The following is a 19,340-nucleotide window of genomic DNA, read 5'->3' as shown; positions in this document are numbered from 1 at the left end:
CAAGTTCACACATGGTCCAATTCTGATATGGTTCTGGGTCCAAGTGGCTCCATATTGAAAAGAGATGGTGTGTTTATTGGTCAATCACATCTATATCAACATCCTATAATTTGATGCTTAAAATAATATTTTGTGTGTGAAATATAATGGTATAGGTGCTGCTGCGATTCTGTCGGTGCCTTGTTGTCATGGATGAAAATGTCCCTTTTTCTTTACTACTTTTTTTTTTTCATATCCCGTTTCCAAAAGACTGCACGGACATGAATGTTTCGACCTCAAAAATCTCACATGAAAGGATCCTACCTTTTAACATCTCGGTGCTTTTGGTTTGACTATAACAACACATTCAGAAGCTCCTAAAAAAAAAAAAGAGAAGAGAAATGTGTCCAAACACTTTGAGGATAATGGTGTCTCTGTCTCCCCAGATGAAATTACAGAATATTCAACTTTTATTTACAGCCGGTTATATTTTGGGAGCCCAGAGAGTAAGACTTTTGATTACACACCTGCCATCTCCGTTGGAAGTTTGTCTTCCAGGGAATAAACATGGCTCATAATTAGGGAAACATGCAGATAGAGTAGATGAGCGCTGATAGCAGCGGACCGATGTGAGCGGTCTCTGGGCGGAGAGCGGCGATAATGGCATCATTTTGAATTTAGATTGAAAACGGACTGATGGACCCCCAGTTCTGCCTAACCGTTTGGTAGTTTTCAGACTTTTCTTTTAGCCTGTTAGCTTTGTACTCTATCTCTTTAGATACAGTCACTGTGTGTGTGTGTGTTGTATGATGTGCAGGATGTCTGCAAAACTGACATTTGCGTTTGATAAAATGATCATTGATTCATGATTTTACAAACTTTTTTCTTCAAACATTACACAGAATTATCCATCAATTTCCTCTGAATATCATACAAATTGTGAGAAGTGAATAATAAACATTTTTTAGTATATATTTTTCAGTGAACTGCGTAGATCATAGATGTTGAATACTTTCTGGTCGAGCTGGGCAATAATTCAAGAACAATTTAGGTTGTGTTGTAACTTTCTTCAGTGTCAATATAACAAATGTTCATTGTCTAAATAATGGTGTGCACTGTGCAAACACAATTTGATACACTATGTAACATTGCTATAATTTTTGTGCTTCCAGTTTATGAAATATTTCTGTTTTTAAAACCACAATTAACTCGGGAGCAAAACTCAATCTTTGATGACCAGGAATTTCACTGTGAGAGTTATTGATATTGATTTGAAAAGCTTTTATCGTGATCACATTTTTGGCCATAACTCCCAGCAATTCAATTGAATTGTGGATTTAGGCAGAATCAATGTCTTTGTCTGTACACTCATATTCATTTAAATTGGTTTAATTTTTAAAGATGGCGTTTTTTTTCTGGGTCACCTGTCTGTGGAAGAAGCTCAGGACAAAGAGCCTCCGTCCTAAACGTTTTTAACCACCTGGAGTTAAGACTATTTTTTCTCTGGATCCTGCCGTGTCTTTGTTGTGTGTTTTTTTTTTTTGGGTCACTTGTCAGCCACACACGGTGAGCAGAATCGTGAAAACTCATTAGTGTGCATGTGTGTCCAGCATACACGTGCAGACATTGGCTTTGACCGAACAACACGGCGCTCCACGGCAGCACAAATGTTCCGGAACTCCTTGGGGTAACGTAAACTTCAAAGTCAGGAGTACAGTAGATGAAATAACAAGGCTTCATCATTATAATTTAAAAATGTAAGAGTAGTATTGATCCCTCCAGACAGGGAGGTGCAGACCACTGTGTGCTTTTAATGGCAGTCCATCAAAGTTGCACTCTTTCTCAATGAAGTGTACAGCATCAATTAAAGAGTATACTCGATAATTCATGGAGCCTTGTGATGTTTTAATACACATGGACTTTTTTTAAATTTGCAATTTTAGTATATTTGGCTCCACCCCTATCAGCTGCAAATAGGAAGTTATTTCACACTCTCGTTTCTTTTTTCCTCAACAAAATAATTGACAGCACTCCGAAATGACACATTTGATATCAAGATGTGTGTGTGTGAGAGTGTGTGTCACTGTTCATAGTGGAGGCCACAGTCACACACTCGCAAGTTTGCAGGATGGATAGTGTCACTGAAGGTGTGTGTTTGCGTGCGCGCGCGCGTGTGTACGTGCCGTTTTTAGTAGTTGTGAAACAAGACATTACGGCAGAAAGCAATCCCACAAGGGGCTTCCATGTCATGTCGAAAATACCATAACATGTGCATTACACTTAAGTGATTCTTCTTCCATCTGCTAAGTATGACAGCATTAGCATACCCATTTAATTAGCAGCATGCTCAAAGCATTCCCCCCTTTTAATCACCTCATTTTATTTACTCAGTCACTGGTAGCAGAAGGGCTGTCATTTAAAAAAAAACAAAAAAAAAACAGTGTAACCACTTTGTAAGAGGAGGAATGAACACTATTTTCTAATATTGACAGAGGTGAGCGATTTCTCAGATCAGAAGTTTATTTAAACGTGAGCTCTGAGATTGTCATCAGTTAATCTAATTTGTATTTGTGTGTTTTCTCTGCGTCTGTAATTGTCGGTTAACTTTACAATTGTCTTTAAGAAAAAGGTCTTGTCACCGTCATCATCATCACTCTCTTTTCATCTTTATTAGAACAAAACCAACATGTCTGATCTCCCATCTCCCCCCCGTCCCCAGTTTCTTGTTTCTGTTGCCGGGCCTCCTTTTTAAAAATCAAATCATCATCAGGGAGGGGTGCGCGCGTGTGTGTGTGGGGGGGGGGTTGTGATTGAAAAATTGGGAGCCTCTTTGAATGGCTTGCATTTACATTAATGAACTTGATTTGAATGGAGTTTCATATCAAGCCTCATAGATTCTGCAGTGTGATTTTATTAATTGCAACAGAGGCGTCATTGTTTGTCGTTTTGACGCCAATTCAATTAAAATCCCATTTAGAGGGTAATAGATTAGGCGGCGTAAACTTTATGTGGAAGACGCCTCGTGACTAATATGTGACGCCATGAAAGGTCTGAGCTAACTGCCGTGTTCTCATGCACGTGCGTTCACTTACACGTGTACATCACTCAGTAGCTTGTAGGTGTTTTTTTTTTTTTTTGAGTGTGTGTGTGTGCGTGCGTGTGCGTGTGTGTTATCACCTCCTCTTTTTTGTTCACTGAGTGGATTCACTGCCAGCATCTGTGCAGCTCAACTCACTTTGATTCATTAAACGTCGTCTTTTGAGGGAATTAGCAGCCTGTAATTCTATACTTTAATGTGAATTTTCACAGTAAAATTAGGAGGGACCTTGTGCAGTCTGTCCTTATCCAACAATTAGATTTTATATAGTAGCATGTAATTGTGGGTTAATGTTAAATGTGCGGTAATTTACCAATTTTTCTTTACAACACACTTTTTTTTTGTTGCTTTTTTTCCCCTTTTTATTTGTAAATGTATTAACTGGTGCTTTTCAATTAATGATGTGAGTAAATGCAAACACTACATAAATATTTATATTACATTTCCTGTATTTTTCCTCCGTATTGTTCTTGTTGGTTTAGGTGTGAGGACGTTATATTTATAGGAATATGTTGTAGTTCTGTATCAATATGGATAATTCATGTTCTTATTCAGAAATATGACATGGAGGTTTTAAAAAGGAATCACATGAGATATGCAGATACTTGATATTTTTACTTTCTCCACTTCTTTGTTTGAATTCACTGACAAAGGTTGTCCATGATTGTTGAAGGAACAGTTTCCACACTGAATTTACAGTAGATTTATTTGTCTCATCCGTTTTGACACAAATCTAAGTAGTTTAAAATCTTAAAATCTTGATTTTAGACTACTTCATTTATTTGTAAATGCAGAGTGATATTCTGTGTTTTATAGATGCCATTTGTCTCACATCTACATGACTGTCACTTGAAACCACGCCAGCCTCTTTATCAGCCGTGTTCCTTTTGCTATTTTACGGTAAACCGGTAATGACACATATCCACATATTTCACTATCTCAAGCTTAAAACCAATCTCTTTCGCAGTCATTACATTATGGCCTGTCTGAGGCACCTGTGCTGAAAGTCCTGCCAATACAAATTCACTGTGTTTTTCCTCATGCGCTACAAATCTGCTAATTCACCCAGAGGAGTCGAGTGAAGTGCACACAGCCACTCTGAGCGAGTGTTTTGCATTAAAAATCCTTTTGAGCCGATGTAAGTTTGAGATGAGGAGGGGGGGAATCTGTCTTTAATAATGCACAATGTGAGACGGCACAGAGCAATATACATTTTTAATTACTAAAGTGACTAATATCTAGGTTTGGCTTTGAGGTTTTTGTTCCATAAAATATGCATTTGTATTTAGTTCCCTGCAGCTGCGCGTGGATACACACACCTGAACAGAACTGAGGGCTTTTACACCGAGGAGGAGGTTTAATAACATGATATATTCAGGTACTACATGCAAATAGGTGAATGTGAATTTTATGAAGGGGAAAAGTAAGCCATGCATAGCCAAGTAACTGTCAGGTTGTTGGAACTAGTCCTAATAACAGCCTCACTGAAAGTGAACTCTACATTTCATGTCATACTGTTTCTGGATCAAATGAACCGAATCTTGACATTTTAAAGCAGGACATCTGATTGATGTAGTCCTTTTTAAGTTCTTAATTAATGTGTTTCATGTTCTCGACGCCCAGAATGTTGTTATGAATCACCTTTAAAAAGGAAATAGATAAATAAAAGAGAAAAACAATCATTGAAACAAGACAAAGGGGCATAATGATGATATTTCCTCCCGTAGACCTCAAGATCAAAACCAAAACATACTTGGTTTTTATGTATTTAACCTTTAATTAACCAAATACTCCCTCTGACATTTGCACAGTTTCATTTTCAGGTTATATGGAGCTTCCAGAGCGGCGATATGGAATTTAAAAAAGTTGCAGAATGACAACATATGGCCATGTGTCAAAACGTATAATTGGCATACTATTTCCTTAGAGATTGTGCAGAAAATAATTAAGAACTAGACTTAAAACACACAACAGATCAGAATATAACACACTAGTGCTTAAGTGGGTCCAAACTCAACAGATTTCTTGGCCTTTCTTGAGGTGATGCAGTGTACTGTTACACAGCGGGGGATTAGGAAGGACCAAAAAAAAGCCATTTTTTTTCTTCTGTGCAAAGTTGTCTTTTTTTTCCACATTTTCCCCATTTGTCTGTGTTTTAGTCGAGAGCCTTCGCATTTTAGATGGAGTGCATTATTTATGGCGCAGCCTCAAACATGTAGTCTAAAGGCTTCACACACACAAGACAACCGAGGCTCTCCTGACACCAACCTTGTCTCCTGAGTGAGCTGATGAGTGCCGATCCAGCTTTACCTTAGCATTCCCTCATAAATTAAAGTTAAATGAGTGCGACTTGGAGCCGAGCGAGAAGGAGCTGTGGCCTTTAAGTGGAAAAGTAAGTCATTAATCAGTCATGTGTCTCGTCACTCCACCCACACCCTCGTTTTAAAAACCAATGTCCAAGGGAGAGCCAGCTACTAACTGGAGTTTTAGATCCCACATCTTCTCTTTCCCACCCCAGTTTCACACAGATCTGCATCTAGCCCAGAAGGGAGAGTCAACCTGCCTAATTTGAGCGAGTTTTGATAACTTATTCCATTTCACGCCGCAAACAGCACTTATTTTGATGTTCTATGCCGTTTAAGTGAACTTAGCTGTTCCTTTCTTTCACATGAACTCGCTGCATTACCGCGAGCTACTTCCTTCACTGAGGAACGAGACAAAGAAGAAGAAAAAGAAGAAGTAGAAAAAAAGCTTCCTGGCTGAAACACCGAGGCCCAAATGCAGCAGGGACAGGCAGGCTTTTCCCCACACGAGTCTATCCACACCGGTGGGGGAAAGTGTTTACCACGACTTTTCAGAGTTCAGTCGATGCAATATGATGTCAATTAAAGGTGACAAAAACTTTAACACTTCCATATGCAGCAGCGGCGCTTCAAAACCACAGAATCTGACATTGGGAGTAGAACTATTAAATGCATGCCAAAAAATGTGCCAAGTGTCCATATGTTTCATAAGGTGCACTTTTTTTTTTTAAATTCATAGGAAGATTTGTCCTCAACAACCCCAGACTTTCTTCATTAGTTAGAGAAGTAAGGGGGAGTAAAAAGCATTTTACTCCTTTGCATTTCTCCAATATTTTTTTTAATTGTGCAATTTTTTTTTTTTATGATTTGAAAGACGCCCATGGTTTCATCTTTTCTACTGGCCTCTGCTGTTTCTGCTGTTGCTTGGCTCTCATTTGCCGATTTTATTTGCATGTAAAACCTCCCGTCTGTTTTGTTATCTCCTCATCCCATCCACTCTACGGAGCGTGAGCAGACTTTTCCTCCAACATTGAGAGCCACTGCACGAAAAACCCTCGTAAATCCAACTCTGTTCGCCTAAACAGAACCAAAGCAAATATTTAGTGGCGGTGTTTTTTACTTCTTGAGAAGTTGACAGTGGAGATTCAAGGTTTTAATTTTACCCCAGACAGCACAAATTAACTTTGTGTGGTAGTTTGAAGTGGCAGCTTGAACTGTGTAACCTTAAAGTCGTACAGCGCTAGAGCAGTACTTTCTGAGGCCAAAAAAGGTCCTGTGCTGTGTACACGCAAATGTTTATAACACAAAAATCAGAATTATTATTATGAATTGGGATGTAACACAAGAACGTACGTTTACCTAATATCACATTATCAAAAAAACACAATTAAACCCCTTCAGAGTAAACTTTATTTGGCCTAAATGAGCTTCTCATATTGCTTGCATTCTTAATCCAAACACATTTAAAATTGGCACTACACCATGGTGGCCATAGTAAGTGACCTGTCAAGTGGTCAACCGTTGGGCAGCTATGTGATAAACAGACAGCATTTATTAATGTGTTTAAAGATAGATGTTGGAAAATTATGTGTGAGTCAGAGTGGCCTCAGCTTTGAGGATAGAGTTCCTCTTGTTATTTCAAGAGAATTAACAATGGCACTTTGTATTTGGATTGCAACAACTAACCTAATAATGTTAGGTCCACTATTTAACTATTCCGTTGTTTAGTTACATTTAACAAATGCAATTAGTTGCTAATCATTTTTTTGCCATTTTGCCAAAATTTGGCAGAATTGTCAGCATTAATCTTGTGGAAGCGTTCACGTTATTGAACTTGTTTGTCAAAAGCACAGGAGTATGACCGTAAAATACAAGTTATGTCCGCTTAACAAGAGTCTTGTCAACTAGAGTTATCACCACGAGGCCTGCAAGAAGAGAAGGGTGATGCTGCTGCTGCTGACAATGGAGCTACAGCAAAAGTTAATTCATCCATAGCCTATTAACCTCTGATTTTTTAGTTTTTATCCATGCACATTATATCCGTCTCACTCCATTATTAACCACACACAAACAAGCTCAGTCTATGTCTCTGACATTTGATCTCCTCACTCCTTGTAATCCTGACATGTGTGGAAACTTTAGCTCTTTCCTGCAGTGCATACATTGAATCCTTTTTTGGGATAAAAGCATCAGCCGAACAACTAAATGTAACTGTAAGAAGCATAAAAAAAAAAGAAAAAGCTAGATATATAGAGATGATTGATGCTCGTTGATCTGGCAGCGCTTTGTAGGACTCGTCCAACAGGAAATAACTCAAAGAGGAACCAAACCAAAGAGGATGAATTAGGTATTTCCTCTGGGCTGCCGTTAACTCTCACTGTGCTGCTATTGAGGACTTGATCATGATAAAAAAAAAAAAAATAGGAGAAAGCATCACATTTATTACTCATGTTCTTTCTTAATTAGTCTTCAAACGGTTGAGATAGTCAAGCAATGCTGTATGTGTAAGAAAATACATTGTTACCTTGTCACTTAACCACTAGGTTTTCCTAATGTAATTTGAATGTACCTCTTTGGAAATGTAACGGTGTGTTCTAATGATTTAGCTGTCATTAAAATCCACTAGGTTTTAACATTTTTTTCAAATGTTCAAATTCAAAATGTTTTTCTTTGGAAAAAAAAAGAAAGAAAAAAAGTATAATTTATTTCTATCGTGTCATGATTCAAATTGACATTGTTTTCAGATGGTGACAATACAGTAACTCTATTGAAACAGATACAGTGTCCCTCCTCAGACAGGAAACATTACAGTCCTTGAATGTTTCAGGCTCTGGTAGACATTTTTAGTTGATTTTGTTTCTTTCCTCCTCATTCGGATGTTGTTGTTTGACTCTCCAGGCCCTTTGAATATACTAAGCAAATGTTTTTGGGTTGTTTTTTTTTTTTTTTAGCTTCCAAAGACTCCCAAAGCCAGGTTGTTCAAGTTTGGATTGATTTTTGTTACATCTTTAATTTTCAACAACATACCTTTGGCGTGGCCGTGGTTTTATGTGTTACAGCAGAGCAACACAAGAAAGTGCCATTGAGCAAATGACAAGTAACCGACTCAAATCTTGAAGTAATTAATTGTTGTCGAACCAACGCATGCTACTCTCCGCCTCCATTTACTTTGCTTTCGTTCCCTATCTCGTTTTCTCAAAGAGAGGAAGAAAGGAAGAAGACGTGGAGCAGGAGGTGGTGGTGGTGGTGGTGGTGGTGGAGGAAGAGGAGGAGGAGGAGGAGGAGGAGGTGTGGTCCCTCCTGGCAGCTGAGGCCGGTGAAGATCTGTGACAGATGGGGCCGAGTCACAAAACTCACAGCCTCGGGCGAAATTCATCCCCAGAACTTTCCACAGGGTGCCCAGATTTACCTGATCAGAGAGATGTGGCGGGAAGGAGGGAGGGGGATCTGTGTGTGCGTGTGTGTGTGTATGCCTTGGCCTCCAAAAATGTGAGGAGGAAGCCTGGCCGCCTGTCATGGCTGACACAGAACCCATCTGCCTCAAACCTGTGGCGCCCTCAGCCTGCCCCCCCTCTCGGTACACACACACACACACACACACGTGTGCACTCTTACACGCCCTGCCTTCTCCAAACGGCCATCATTGTCTTTGCCACCCCCCCTACACACACACACACACACACACACAATCCAAAATGAGACACAGACATTATGATGGCTACACATGTCGCCAGCTTTGCATACCTTCAAATTCACCAGGACTCTTACTTTGAAATTGAGACACACACACACACACACACACACACACAAAGAAATACTTTAAAGGATGGAGCTTATGTGTTCCATATGTGATGCCACATTGAATTTCCGGTCAAAATTGTCTGTTTTTCCCCCTCTGTTCCTTCTCTGTCTATATTTTATTGGATGACACTAGGCTGCTGGGATTCCTGCTTCCTCTCTTCATCTTTTCTCCTCTAACTGCAAGATGATGAACACGGATTTCGCTGTTGTAAAGGCTTTTGGTCTTGCACAGTGACCACCAAGAGGTCAGGCTATAGCTCGGCTCCCATGGCTTTGATATTTACTGTACATCAGGAATCAGTAATATTGTAAGGTTCTTTCTTTTATTAGAAAATGAACGTCGTAGTTTCATGTAGACCACCCATGTGGTGGGGGATCAGGGGGTGGATCCAAACACTCCATGTGATGAAGGAAAAATGCAAAATGTTTCTTTCTCGGCTAATCGTTAAGTTCGACGTTACTAAGGAGTTGCTGTTGTGTGTTTGCTGCCTCCGGTGGTCCAAATGCATAATTTCCACTATGCCTTTTTTTTTTTTTTTTTTTAAATATAAAAAAAATCAGTTGTTGGTCACCACATGTGTTCCAAAAAGCGTGCTAGAGCCAGTCATCTGTTTTCAGAATGTAAAATGTCACACTACAAAGACACGATATAAGAAATGGGTTCCTGAAAGCTCCTCTCCGACATGGAACAGAAATAACCCATCACGACAGTAACCAACATTCATGATTTAAAGACTCTCAGGCGGTCTGCAGTATTAATTCTCCAGCAAAGAGTTGACACAAACTTCAGATAATTATATTTTTCCCACAAGAGTTTTTACAGCCTTTCTTTTAATTTATCCATCACTCAGTAGGTCACTTTATAGTAGGCCATTTGCATGCCTCAAGCACTCGTGACCTACTGCAGCTCGTTTGTGTTGACAAGAATTAGAAATGACAATTATCCTGTTTTAATACATAAAAAATAAAGAAAAGGAAGGACGAAGCAAAAATAGAAATGAAAGTGTGTGGGTTAGGATTTAAAAAATGAGGCTCTCCAGTCTACAAAATGTGTTCTTTGGATTCCACTAAGTCTGTGTCGTCATTGCTCAGGTAGTGACTGTTTCCATGCCTTACTTCAAGGTGAGGCAAAAATCGTATATTTAGATTTGACAGAAAAAAAGTCTGATCTGGAATCAGCCTTCGTTGTGAAGAGAGTGCGATGGATGTTTCTTTTCGAGTGCACTTTGAGACTCCTGTGTTTGCGTTGATTAAGCCGCTGTCAGTGCAGAGACAAATGAGGAGTTGTGAGCAGTAAGGCCTTTAATTGGGGAACAAAGGTGTGTTGTTGTGGCTGCTGTGTGTGTGTGTGAGGTGGTGATAATACAACTGTGGCTGTGTGTGTGTGTGTGGGCAAGGTGTCCAATTTCTTCTCGTCTGAGCCGTCCACCTTTTTAGCTCCTGCTTCACTCGGTAATTAACACCTGCCTCCTCAGTATGGCAGAGTGACAGTGCGGCACCACAAGTGCACATGCGTTTGTGTGTGCGCGTGTGTGCGTGCGCCAGTGTATTTGAGTCTTGTAGAAAAAGTAAGTTGGACGGAAATAAAAAAAAACTAAAGGGAGAGTGACAGTTGCATCATTAGTTGTTGTGATTGCCAACGTGTGTGTAAATTTGTGAAGAAAAAGACGGAGAGTCAGCAGTATCATTGCCTCATTTTACACAAGCACACACACACACACCAAACTCCAGTTTCAAAAATGAGTCTTATTTTTGCTGGAGCTTGTGGCTGTATTTTCTGGTGCCTCACTTTACCCCCTAGACTTTCAATGAAAACAAAACCTGCCCTTGGTGACACAAGGCCAGAGAAGTAAACACAAAAATAAGGATGGATGGAAAAACTGCTAAATTATTTTATTTAACCCTTAGAACACAGAGCATTTTGGCTGCTTTTTAAATGTTGTTTAAACATACAGTATATACAGAGGGTATAAGAATGTGCAATATAGAGTTTCTTATGTTCTTTTTTTTTTTTTTCAATACAACCGAGGCAATCTGATGAAAAATTTCATTTTCTGAGCAAAAGGTACTAGAAATGCAGTTACAGTTCAATGTTCACTTGGCTCGTTTTTAAGAACAAAAGGAAAAGAACAATGTTCTATTTTGCACAGATCTGTGCCACATGAGCTCTCAGGGTTAAAAGCTGAAATCTAATGTCTTTACCTGACAATCAAACATTGGTAAATTATACTTTGTGTCTGTATATACAGGGAAATTGTGTTTTTTCGTCTGTTTGTTCAACTCACTGAGTATTTCTGGCTTTGGTGAGGTTTAAAGTGGCAGTAGTGCAGCGAGAGTAACTCGTTGCAAACCTGTGTTAAAGTTGTAAAGGTGTGTCTTTCGCATTGGTGGATTCATGGTGTTTTGACATGGAATATTAAGCCCAAACACCTATTTTAGTATGTTAAAGGTGATTCTTTATATCCACATTTCTTACACCGTGTCTTTTTGACACATGAAGACTTGCAGACCTTCCTCGCTGTCATCATCACCCCCCCTGCTTAGCCTCCATTAATTCCGCTAAGATATATTTGCACACACACAAATGTCTAATTTGTAAACAGCAAGTGTGCTTTTGCAACATGAGAGTGCATAATGTGTCCGATGCAGACTTTTTATTTTTTTTGTTTGCTTTGTGCGTCTGTGTGATGGAGCACATGTGATGGATGTGATGCTAAAAAAAACAGATTTTCGTTTCTGCATATGTCGGTGCATCACAGCAGCTGTTTTCTTGGATCAGAGTTTTTGTTGGGTTTGCCTGTTGAAAGCCCTGAGGATCATGAGGGTGGTGGGAGGGGCTTAGCTTTCATGGTTGTGTGTGTCCTCTCTTCATACAGTATATACAGTATATATATTTACTGTCAAACTCCTTGTGTCAGAAGTGGTAAATTGTTATTTATGAGATTATGTTTTTTATTTTCAAAAAAGAGATTATTTTTATTACAGGAATTAACATACTTTCCAGCATTGAACCCCAAAAGTATGTTTTTTTCCCCCCTACACACACATTTAATTCATCCACTTTATTATTTTATTTAAATTTTTTAAATTTGTTGAATTGTATTTCATTTCTGAAGATCATATTGACACCCCCCACCTAAATGTTCAAACTATTTTTGTCACAATTAATTAACATAGAATCAATCCCAGTAAATCATGGACAGTGAATAAAACAAGTGCATTACAGTAATGAAATATTCAAAAAAACACATTGAACATTACAATAACAATAAAATAAAACTAGTAACGTATAAAAAAGAATGTATCAAATTCAGCTACGTACATGTAACTTTAACCTGAACATTGAATTGTTAATATTAATTTAAAATAACCCCATATCAAGTGGTTGTGTCTCTGTATCACTGCAGGACGGGGGTTTATGATTTTACTGTGTATTAATAGCCTAAACTGGGGTTATGCAGGCCCTTGGGTGCCTGGTGAAAAGTGTCCTCCTACACAATTGAGCGTAGAGCTATAATTTAGCCTGAGGTGCACCTACTCACAGCCACCTAATGCATGCTGGGTATTCACATGTGAAAGCCAGAGTTGGAAATGGCACCGGGAGGCTTCTTCTTCTTGTTTGTCACTGTGTATGAAGAGCAGCGACTGACAGGATGTACATTATATTCAGAACTGGAGTGAGCAGTATCACTCATACAGGGCTGCAACTAACGATTATTCTCACAAGTGATTCATCTGTCGATTATTTTTTCAATTTCTCGACTCCTTGTTTGGTCGGTACAATGTCAGATATGTCAGTTTTATGATTTCTTTGTTTCATGAAGCAAAGAAACCAGAAAATATTCACATTTAAGAAGCCGGAAAACCAGAAAGCAATTAATAATCGATTAATCGAATAATTGTTGCAGCCCTATTATACAGTAAACCACCACTATGTCAGGTGACTTCTCTCTTCGCCACCTATTTTCCCCCCAGGGATGACAAACAAGTCAAGGACAAGCAGAGGGAGAGTGTTTTCTTTAAAGATACAGAGAGGCGGCAGGGTAAGATTACTGCCATAAAACGAGCTCAAAGCAAGCATAGAAGAAGAAGAAGAAGCCATGGGAATCCACAGGCAACACATTTCACTGATATAGCAATCGCTTCATATCAGTTATCTTGTTTAGTTCACATGCTTTTATCAGTCAGGTTCTGCGATATATATGTTGCTCAATATCTGTGGATTTAAAGTTCACAGTGAGCTTTCTCTGCCACCATGGCCTAAAATCATGTGACGGTCTGAGCTCTATGCGATGGCATACCACGTACACTTCCTGTCCACTTTATTAGGTACTGAGGGCACCTCAAGATTGGCACCCCCATGTTGTCTTCTGTAGGTTTTGCCCATCTTCTGGATATACTGGTTGTAACTGCTACTCACTGAATTCTCTTTCCTTTTTTCGACCATTCTTGGAGTTGTGTGAAAATCCCAGGAGACCGGCATTTTCTGAAACACTTAGACCAGCCAATCTGGCACCAACAATCATCAAACCATCATTTTCAAACCCTACAAGATACAGCAGCCCGGCTCCCCAGTCACAGATCTTACATCCCTCCCATCCATTCATGTCAGGTTAAAAGTCAGTTAGGTGTTTTCAGCCCTAACCAAGAAGGATTAATATTCAAAATAAAGGCAGCATATGGAATTCTAAAGTCTTACATGCGTACAAGAACAGTTAACACTTCGTCAAAGACAGTTAAGATATTTTGAGACATTTATGGAAGCTAGAAAAAAAAAAAAAAGAATGTCATACACTGATTGATGAGGACTTGTTGTGATTATTACACCTGTCTCCTGGACCTGAAAAGCCTTCAAATTCATCTTTGAGTAGTGCATTGTTGTTCGCGCACACCCACTTGCGAACAGTCATTCTTCTCTTTAAGACAGAGCGTCCAGTGTGTCACTGTGTTACCTGCTTCCCCTCTATTCACTGTCACTCATTTTAAATGGTGAAAACAGTGGCCAGCTTCTCGTATTTCCGTCATTTAAATGTTGCACTGCTTCAAAGTTTGCCTGTTCAATCTTTTACTCTTAATGATCCTCCTTCCACCGAACTCAGCGGGTGAAGAAGTCATGCTTTGGGTCTGCAGCCGCTCCTAATCGCCCAGATTTACCACTGCTTTGGGGGCACATTTAGTGTTTTTCAATTTTCTTGGCCCGGAGCCTCTAAAAAGGCTTATAAGCAAAATGAAAAAACAAACAAAAAAAAGAAATCCCTGCAAATCAGACTTTCAGGAGTTTGGAGACTGGCCAACTTCATCATAATGAACAAAAAATGAAAAGACACATTCTGGTGAACTGTACACTCGCGTAAAAGGCCTGTGCAAATATTGAAAGTATCCCTGAGCCAAATATCCCCCTCACACACATTTATATATACAGTAAATTTGCTGCTCCCCTGTTAGTTATCAAGATCTCTGTGGTTAACAGATCTCTGTGGTTGGCAGCGCTTTCAGCCTCCCTCACTCTATCCCTTCTCCAAAACCCCTCCCATCACATATGAACGAGTGAAAAGCCTCCGAACACCCGGGTGTTGGTGGTTTTTGATGAGTGAAAACCCCATACACCCCCCCAGATGGAGGAAAGGGAAAGATGAGGAAGTGAAGGAGGGAAGAGGGCGGAGTGTCAAAATAAGGAGTAAAATGGAGACAGTGACGTGTAGAGAGAGGCAAATTTCGGGGAGGAAAAAAAAAGAGAGAAATGGAGAAAGGCTGTAGTGGAAGAGAAATGAGTGAGTGAGACAGAGGGAGAAGTATGTGGTGGACATGTTGGCGGTCACACTCTGCTGTCACCTTCTTTTTGACCGGAATTCATTCTCCCCTGGCGAGTTTCTCCCATCTGTTCCTCCACTGAGTGAAACTCTGCAGCTCCCACTGCTGCACACCAACATGCACTGCCTGCCTCACAGTGTTCACTGTGTGCATCTTTATGGAGCTGATTTATTAAATGATTTGACGACACGGAAAAACGATGTAGTCGAGTAAATACAGAATAATCCCCACAGTGAGTTGTTTCGTCTCTATTATTAGTCACAAATATCAGCTGTGTCACTTGCGGTTGCCAGGTTTGGTATATCATCATACCTGTACTGTTACTTTTAAGCCTCTCCATTATGACACGTCAATATTTTTAACAATCACTTATTGTTATACTGTTACTACACTATCCTATCCGTATTTATGAAGTGAGATTTTTTTATTTTGCTCGATAGCGAGCTGAATCTCACAACTTCCTCTGTGTTAATGTGTGGTGTGTTTTGTCCCATTTCGTTTTTCACTGTTATACTTGTTTTGTGTGATGTTGTATTTTGTCTAAATTGTGTCCTGGAGAGTGAGACGGGCGTCTAGAATTAGTAAAAATCACAAAATGTTGCTTTAACATTTCTGTTTTTGTACAACGACACACAGAATATGTGATGTTAAAACTTGTTGATTGTGATTCATTGTGTTATGTGGTTTCTGTGTGCACAAAGACAAAAAAACCTGACTTTAGCCTCAGAAAGACTTTTTTTTTTAAAAGCCTGGACTTCTCCTTTAGCAGTAATATTGAATGCATTTTATATGTTTTTACTTTATATGTTTCAGGAGTAAAAACATATAAAAACTAAAAAGATCCTGTGCTTCAGTGTCATCAAATCTTTTTCAAACCTTCAGCCACTAAATCTGCTTGTTTTATTTTTTTCCCTTAAAAAAATAGATCATTGGCCCAAAGTAGAAAATCTTCTTTTTTTTATTATTTATCTTGAAGGGAAGTGATTTGTTTAAACATCACTAGAGGGACAAAGAAGTCATCCTTGTGTGTTTTTTTCTATCTGCTAAAGACATCTTACTGGATGAGCGTCTTTGTATTAACTTTTTAAATTCCAATTACAAAGGAGGTTTTAAGATCTCTCTGCGGAGTTTGACTTAGAGTCTGTGTTTGATCTACCGTCCTCCACTGGGACCGCCTCGTCTTCCTCTATTCCTGCTTCTTCACCTTCTCCCGCTTAATATTATTCCTCCATCACTCTTCCCCCTCTTCCTCTTTACCCCCTTTTCTTTGTTCACCTCCTTCCCCTTTTCCTCTTTCAAGGCCTTTCTTTTGTCCTCTTTACCCTCTTCTTTTCCCACCTCATGGTCCATTCCCCTTTCTCCTCCCCTTCTTTGCGTTCTCTCGTTTCCTCATTTCTCCCCTACTTCCTCCTCCTCCCTTTCTCCGGGGCCTTGTTTTACCGGGCGTTCATGCCATCTTTGTGTCATTCTTTTTCTAGCACCTTCGTCTTTTCTTCTACTTTCCCTTTCCCCTTTGCCTCCACGTCTTGTTCTTGCTCTGTGCCAAACCTTTCTTCCAGTCCACGTTTTCTTTCCCATTTTTTCTCCCTCTATTTGTCTTTCTTGTCCACTTGTACTCTTCCTTTTCTCTTCATTATACTCATCCCAACTAGTGCATTGTTTTTGTTTTTTTTCTCGACACCCTGCCTTTTCTTGTGAGTCCCTGTTCTTTGCCTCCTTTCTTTTTTTTTCTTCCTGGTTTTGTAATTTGTCCCCAAAGATTTAGCCTCACATTTGATATATGATACACAATATGAAGAGACAAGAATAAGGTGTGTGTGTTTATTGGTTGTCTAGTGGCTGCTTAACGTTCCTTGTGTGGCAGGCGGCAGCCTACACCTTGTTGAATACCTCCACTAACAGTGTTTTGACAGCATAGTGCCCCCAGAGTGTGTGTGCGTGCGTGCGTGTGTGCGTGCGTGTGTGTGAGAGAGAGAGAGTAAATCCGAGGTTACCTCACTACCTATTCGACTTAATAAAGGAGTGTCTCGGTAACCATTACCCCCACAGCCATGCGGAACAAATTACATTTAATGGGGTTTCTTTGCCCCCACAGTCATTTTCACCGTTCACTTCAAAATTTCAATTTAGTGCTTAATGCTAAGGTTTCCTTCAATGCATTATAGAGCAATATTATACCAATTACGGCGTCTGCGAACATTAAATTAAGTGCATTAGCACAATGTGCAGAGAAAGGCAGCCGTTTGAAACAAGTTCTGTTCCAAAACGATGCAGGCAAATGATCCGGGATATGAAAGCCAGGCAAAGAGGCTTGACATCGAAACGCAATTATGTTTGTTGTCTTACAGTTTTATCCGCGCTGAATCATTTAGCTTTTTTTTATATTCCATATGGATTCTGTGGAGCTGACACTGTCTTCATTTGACACGCTGCAAATTACCTGACGATTACAGACTCGGTGTGTCAGAGTGTGGAGGCTTCTTTCAAAAATCATTTTAGATTAGAGTTCACAGGAGGGAGGTGAACCTTTTATCTCACGCAGGATTAGTGCCAGACTTATCCACCCCTCAGGTGAGCCTGCAGAGGTTTCTTAAGGGATGACTCCAGGTCCATGTTCCAACCATTCTCTTCCAACATTAGAACTGAAAGTGATTCCTTAACCTTAAGTTTGCCTTTTATTGTTTGTTTCACCTCACGCGGTTAACTCTTTAACCTTAAGTTTGCTGTAGTCTCATGATGTAAAAGGTGTCACTCACAGACATGAAAAAATAAAAGAGAGTAGCATGTAAAGGTGTTGGTAACACTGTTTATTTTTATCTAAAAGTTACAAACTGCAGCTTTAAACTATCCTTTTGGAGGATGTTCACACATAGAGAGGTTTTACCTTGGTCTTGATTATCAGATCCATCTGTCAACAGTCTTGAGCAACCTTATTCATAGGAATGCTCTGTCAGTAACAGCAAAAATCTAGGATACGTGTCGCTTCATTGACAAATTGAGATTTTAAATGATTAAACAAGTCAACCTGTGTCGACTGGAGCGTTCTCTCTTTCCAACACTGATCCATACTACTGCGAGGGGGTGGTGGACTGGACTCGAACCAAACTGGACTAGAACCAAACTAGGACTGGTCACGTGACGGGGCATCGAGCCATGGAACTTCCCGCTCCCTCTCCCTTTCTGTCGCAGCAGTTGGTGTCACTACTCTTGCTATCTGCATGAATTCAAGACCCCGTCTGAACAGATTGGCCAGTCGGTGAGGATCATTCGCAGAAAACTACTCTAATCTCCCACCGGCTGCCTCGACCACACTCGCACACACCGTCACTTTCTCTTTCTTTTGTCTGAGCAGACTTTGCCGCTAAACTGTGTTGAGAGTGGCTCGAACATTTAGAAAACATGCCATCGTGAGCCGCTCTCCAAAGAGAGATAGCCACCATTTTGAGAAAATAAGTTAGCGTCTCTTACAAACTAACACTAAGTTTATTTTTGACCACGTTAAAGGAATATTACTCCCTAAAATGTACTACATTTATGTACGTGAGTGTCAGCTACTAAATGGACAGCATACTCCGAGAACACACAGAGTGATAGATATAAGTCGCTGTATAATATATACTTAGTCATAAATGTTTAACAAACAACACAATGTGCTCCTGTTTCCTGAAAACTGCAACTGAGCGTCAGCATTTACCTTAAAAAACACGCTTCTTTGTGGTCAGAACAATGGAAATATATAAACGCCGTTAACTTACCTTGTGCATTGTGCAGCTGTGTGATGGAAATAAATCTGCATTGATCCCTGACTGATCCCTTTGACTTTCCAACAAAAAACACTGTTAAAATAACTACATGCAGTTGCTGCAGGTCACAGGGCCGTCTCTGTTTGGGCCCATTTGGTAATTCATCCATCAGACCTTCCATAATGTTTTCAACCCTCTCCGTTTATTGCCAGATGGAATCATATATTTGTTTTACGGTCACCGCAGTCGAGACAAAGTTACAATCATGTGAATCTTTTCGAATCTCGTCTTTTTGTTTTGTGTTTCTTGCAGTGTTGTTGCCGAGTCCAGCCTGGTGTTGTTTTGTTTTTTTTTCTTTGCTCCCATCGAGCTGAGCGGAGCCAAGCATGAAAGTGACTTCCTCGCTCATCTCTTACAGCCCGCAGCGTTCTGTCCAATCCCTTCATCGCCATGATCGACTTGAGGGTCACGACTCACTTCCTCCTGGAAACTCACCATTACTGAGAGGAGACTAGAAATGGTGCGAACACACCCATTAACACACACACACACACGCACACACACATGCATGCACAGGCTTGCTCACAGACACAGATACTATAATAT

The 19,340-nt window shown here is 39.9% G+C and overlaps 1 long non-coding RNA gene across 2 annotated transcripts in view; it reads left to right on the top strand.

The window, feature by feature from the left end:
- Positions 1-19,340, top strand: part of LOC131440753 (uncharacterized) — a 158,742-nt gene that overhangs the window by 45,743 nt on the left and 93,659 nt on the right. Inside the window, exon 4 of one of the 2 annotated variants that reach the window (XR_009231444.1) lies at positions 19,153-19,254. The exons of the other annotated variant lie outside the window; for it this stretch is intronic. This is a non-coding gene — a long non-coding RNA (uncharacterized LOC131440753). The remainder of the gene's footprint in view (positions 1-19,152; positions 19,255-19,340) is intronic. 2 annotated transcript variants of the gene reach the window in all.

The sequence above is a fragment of the Solea solea genome, chromosome 2, assembly GCF_958295425.1.
Source record: "Solea solea chromosome 2, fSolSol10.1, whole genome shotgun sequence".
NCBI lineage: Eukaryota > Metazoa > Chordata > Actinopteri > Pleuronectiformes > Soleidae > Solea > Solea solea.
Note: the sequence above shows the minus strand (reverse complement) of the source record. Positions and strands in the feature narration are given on the sequence as shown.